Below are 4,989 nucleotides of genomic sequence, written 5' to 3'. Positions count from 1 at the left end.
AGAAAAATCCAAGAATCAGTTCAATTTGTCATTTCAATGGAAAAGGGGTGGTTATTTGCGATATGTTTTGGAAAACAGAAGCATAAAAATGAAGATCATCATGCTATATAGTAATGTTTATAAAAGCAATAGCTCCATTTTCCCACTTTTACAAAGCTTCCTCAAAGAAAATCGATTGGAAGAAAAACAACCTTATCTGGGGAAATACCTAAGGACATATTTCTGACTACAATTTTGAAACATTTACCTCAGAAGCATCAGCAAGTCTTGACAAATTAGATATGGATAATTAATCCTTCTGTCACAGCTACATCAAATGAGCAGATTTATTTTAGGAAATATCATAAGTATTGAGAGAGATTCATTATGTAGCAGGGATTCAAACCCTAGCCACTAGATACTCAGTTGGGTACCATGAGTGAGCCACCAATTTCAGGTGATTGGTCTATAAATCGATTCAATCAGCATGAAATGGTTTTCTCGAATATTCTAAAATTTGACTTCTTGTTCCCTATAAAAACTATTTTCATGCTTTAACTTGCAGAATGTTGAAGGCGTCTGACTGATTTGTGTGCCTCCTCTCTTGCCATGCAGATGGTTCTGGACATTTGCATTGATAGCTCCAGGTTCTTGGACAGACCCATTCTGAATATTCACACAATGTCTCATCAGTAACTTCTACAGATGCAGCTTTTTTCTCTCACCCATTCAGCAATTATTAATATTGTTCATTGTAAATAGCCAATACTAAATATCCTTATGTCAAGTTAAATGTTCATGAGTTTGCTTCAGTTATTATTCTCCCAGCCTACAATGCTATCCACATGTACACTATACAATGTTAATTAAACCATCTACTTCGGCAATGACAACTCATACTTCTGAAGTGTATCTTCATCAACCTGTTCAACCCAAAGAAGTTGGCCTCTGAACACGTATCGCCAAGCTTTCAGCAAACTTTGATGCAGATTCTCTGCTCAACTTTCTCTGTCATGGTCAATGCGACAACCACATGTTACACACCTTCTTTCCAAGCACTGCTGTAAACAGCAGAAGTGAGCTAGAATGTTAAAACTTTGTGTGCATGCACAACAGAGTTCAATGTCAATCTGTGCCAAGTGGCTTCCCTCTGCGTGCTTTAGTTTCGTTACTTTGGCAACAGTCCGGATACTTATTGATCAGACCACGTATATACTCTTCCTGTGGAAGCTATTGGTTTAGCTTACTTGTTTCCGAATCAATACAAATTAATTTCTTTGAAAGCCCTTCAACCACTAGTAATTATGGCAATTTTTCTGTCGGAAAGATAGTTGATCTTGATGCATTTAAGAAAAAAAAAAGAAGTGGTAATTAAAAATTATGATTAGGGAATATGGATTAATTTGGAGAAAGAAATCTAACAGCTTAAAAAGCTTGTCACAAAAGTAAATCATTGATGCTTAAAAGAAAGAGGCATTAATGTAACTTTGTTTAGAAATATACAGCTGGTAATTTATTTGTGGTAAACATACTAAATAAGACATTGCTTTTAAAAATTAAATTCTAAAATTACTATTAACAAACTTTATGCAAACTAGAAACTTCTAATTTTTCTGTTCCTATGTTTTTTATCATTCATATTTACGACATTAAAAAAAAAAATGAATAAAGTAACATTTAAGAAATGAATGAATTGAAGTGTTTTACTCATGTGGCAAAATTAATTATCATCATCATCATCATCATCGTTTAACGTCCTCTTTCCATGCTAGCATGGGTTGGACGGTTCAACTGGGGTCTGGCAAGCCCGAAGGCTGCACCAGGCCAGTCAGATCTGGCAGTGTTTCTACAGCTTGATGCCCTTCCTAACGCCAACCACTCCGAGAGTGTAGTGGGTGATTTTATGTGCCACCGACACAGGTGCCAGACGAGGCTGGCAGACGGCCACGTTCGGATGGTGTTTTTTATGTGCCACCGACACAGGTGCCAGACGAGGCTGGCAGACGGCCACGCTCGGATGGTGTTTTCTTATGTGCCACCGACACAGGTGCCAGACGAGGCTGGCGAACGGCCACGCTCGGATGGTGTTTGTTACGTGCCCTGAGCACGGAGGCCAGTCGATGCGGTACTGGCTACGGTCACGTTCAGATGGTTTTCTTATGTGCCACCGGCACTGGTACCACAAGGATACAAATACCATTGATGTTCATCTATTTTGATTTGGTTTGATTTGATTTGATTTTCACTTGCCTCAACAGGTCTTCACAAGTGTCACAAGAAGGAAGGTATGCACAGGTGGACTGACTACGTCCCAGGTAGGGGCCACGGGTTATGGCTTCACTAGTCTTGCCGGGTCTTCTCACGCACAGCATACTTCCATAGGTCTCGGTCTCTAGTCATTTCCATGGTGAGACCTAACGTCCGAAGGTCGTGCTTCACCACCTCGTCCCAGGTTTTCCTGGGTCTACCTCTTCCACAGGTTCCCTCAACTGCTAGGGATTGGCACTTTCTCACACACCTATCTTCATCCATTCTCGCCACATGACCATACCAGCGCAATCGTCTCTCTTGCACACCACAACTGATGCTTCTTAGGTACAACATTTCTCTCAAGGTACTAACGCTCTGTCGAGTAAGTACACTGATATTACACATCCATCGGAGCATACTGGCTTCATTCCTCACGAGCTTATGCATGTCCTCAGCAGTCACGGCCCATGTTTCACTGCCATGTAGCATGGCTGTTCATACACATGCATCATACAGTCTGCCTTTTACTCTGAGCGAGAGGCCTTTAGTCACCAGCAGAGGTAAGAGCTCCCTAAACTTTGCCCAGGCTATTCTTATTCTAGCAGTTACACTTTCAGTGCACCCACCCCCACTACTGACTTGGTCACCTAGATAACGGAATTAAGGGAGAATAACATGAAAATTACCCAAAACATTGACATTTAATTGCAGGAAAATGAAAATTTCTGACAGATTTGAAGATCAGTAACATTGAAATAAAGAAGAGCTTTAGAATAGCTATTCCTCAGTGTCCTATTCTTCAAGGGAAAAGAAAACTGGAAACATGAATGGAAAAAAAAAATTGAAATTGCAAAGAAAAAAAATTTTAGAATCATTATTCTATTGTGTGAAACATAGGAATATGAAGAAAGTAAAGGAGAAAACTACCCTTTACTTTTACGGTCAATATAAAGATCCTCACCTGGGAACAAAAAAAAAGAAGAAGAAAATTAACCACCCTGGTGGGGTGTTAATAAGTGTGTGGAAAACGAATACAAAAAATAAATGCGAGCTAACGGCCCTGGGTGATCGGGAGGGACCTTTCAGAAAATTCAGAAGATCCAATTTTTCCATCATAAATTAGGTTAAAATAGATATATATTGATTTGTTTTTTTACGGAATCCCATGTTTTTGGTTATGGAGGATCCGATTCTAAAAAAGAATGTTCAAAAATCGCATTTTCAAAATTTCATTATGCTATAGCAGTTTTGTGAGATTTGGCTGTAATTTCTAGCATATAACCTGCTTGAAGGCCTGAGGGTATATATTCATTGAAATTTTACAAACAATTTTTTTCCAGAATCGTTATCTTCGCCTTTTTCTGTACTTCACAAAAAAAAAAAAAATCCGGAAAAAGTGAAAAATGAAGGGGGGAGGGAGGGGAGGGGTTTGAAATTTCGAAAATACGATTTTTGAAAAAATTTTTTTATCGGAATCGGATCTTCCATAACCAAAAATCTGGGATTCCGTAAAAAAACCCCCAAAAACATCAATATAAATCCATTTTACCCAAAGTTATGAAGGAAAGAGCGGATCTTGGGAATTTTCCAAAAGGGCCCTCCCCCGCCCCCGGGTCGTCAGCGCGCATTTTTTTTTTATATTCGTTTTTCATACCCTTGTTAACACCCCTCAGACTGGTTAATTTTTTTTTGTTCCCGGGTGAAGGTCTTTATATTGATCGCTTTTTTTTGAGGTAGGGAGTCTTTGAGGTATTGGGTAAATAACCAAAAGAGCTCTTCCAAAAATGCAATAATTCTGCAGTTTCATTTACTTTGGTTGTCATGCAAGGTCGCATTGTTAAAATAAAGAAAATGGTACCCCGATTGGTGATACTATAATAAAAAGAATCAGAAAAAATGTCATATAATGACGCTATAATTAAGATATAGCATTATCGTTTCCCCTGACCATAGATTAAAGTCATATTTTTTGAAAACGAAATAGTACACGCTAATCCCGATTTGATTATAAATGATATTATAATGCCGTTGCATTTTAGAAGTAAAGTTGTCTGAACAAAAGATGGGATGGTCACCGACTGGAACATCTTTGATCAAAGTTGTCATCGGAATCTGATTAAAGTACACTAAAAATATATTAAGCAATTCAACTAGCGCAGCGAACATTTTTTCCAATTACCTCCCTTAGTTATTGGCTTCATAAAGAAATTGTAAATTTAAAACTTCACTATTTTATTTAAATTCATTTCAACTATAAAATTTTCCTTTAGATATTTTTAATTAATAAATAACTAAATAAATTTTGGAAAAGTAACAAAAAAATTTACTAATTTAAATTAGATTTTAATAAAAGAATATTCTTTGTATGCAAATTAGATAGCCTAATATTTTTTATTTTGATTTTAAATGAGTATAAATACAGTTTGCAGGTAGTATCTTATGTACTTGCTTCGGCAGTACATATACTAAAATTGGAACGATACAGAGAAGATTAGCATGGCCCCTGCGCAAGGATGACACGCAAATTCGTGAAGCGTTCCATATTTTTTGGTTTATTGATTTTTGGTATTTATTCATTTTACGAAAACCAAATACACTTGTTGCTGATATTTTATCATTACTTTATCAATCCCAGTCGCATAAAAAAATCTCCAGTGTTTGTTAATTATCGAAGTAGCTTACGTAATTGCTCAACCTGTTAAAAATAGTAGCAAAATCTCCCTCAAACCATATTCCACTGTCATAGAAAAAAAACATTAG

The 4,989-nt window shown here is 37.1% G+C and overlaps 1 non-coding gene across 1 annotated transcript; it reads left to right on the top strand.

Moving 5' to 3' along the window:
- Nucleotides 1–4,670: 4,670 nt before the first annotated feature.
- On the top strand, nucleotides 4,671–4,777 carry LOC115208806. The gene has a single exon (XR_003881253.1). It is a non-coding gene; the product is annotated as a U6 spliceosomal RNA (small nuclear RNA).
- Nucleotides 4,778–4,989: the final 212 nt, after the last annotated feature.

This window comes from Octopus sinensis, linkage group LG2 (assembly GCF_006345805.1).
Source record: "Octopus sinensis linkage group LG2, ASM634580v1, whole genome shotgun sequence".
NCBI classification, from domain to species: Eukaryota; Metazoa; Mollusca; class Cephalopoda; order Octopoda; family Octopodidae; genus Octopus; species Octopus sinensis.
Note: the sequence above shows the minus strand (reverse complement) of the source record. Positions and strands in the feature narration are given on the sequence as shown.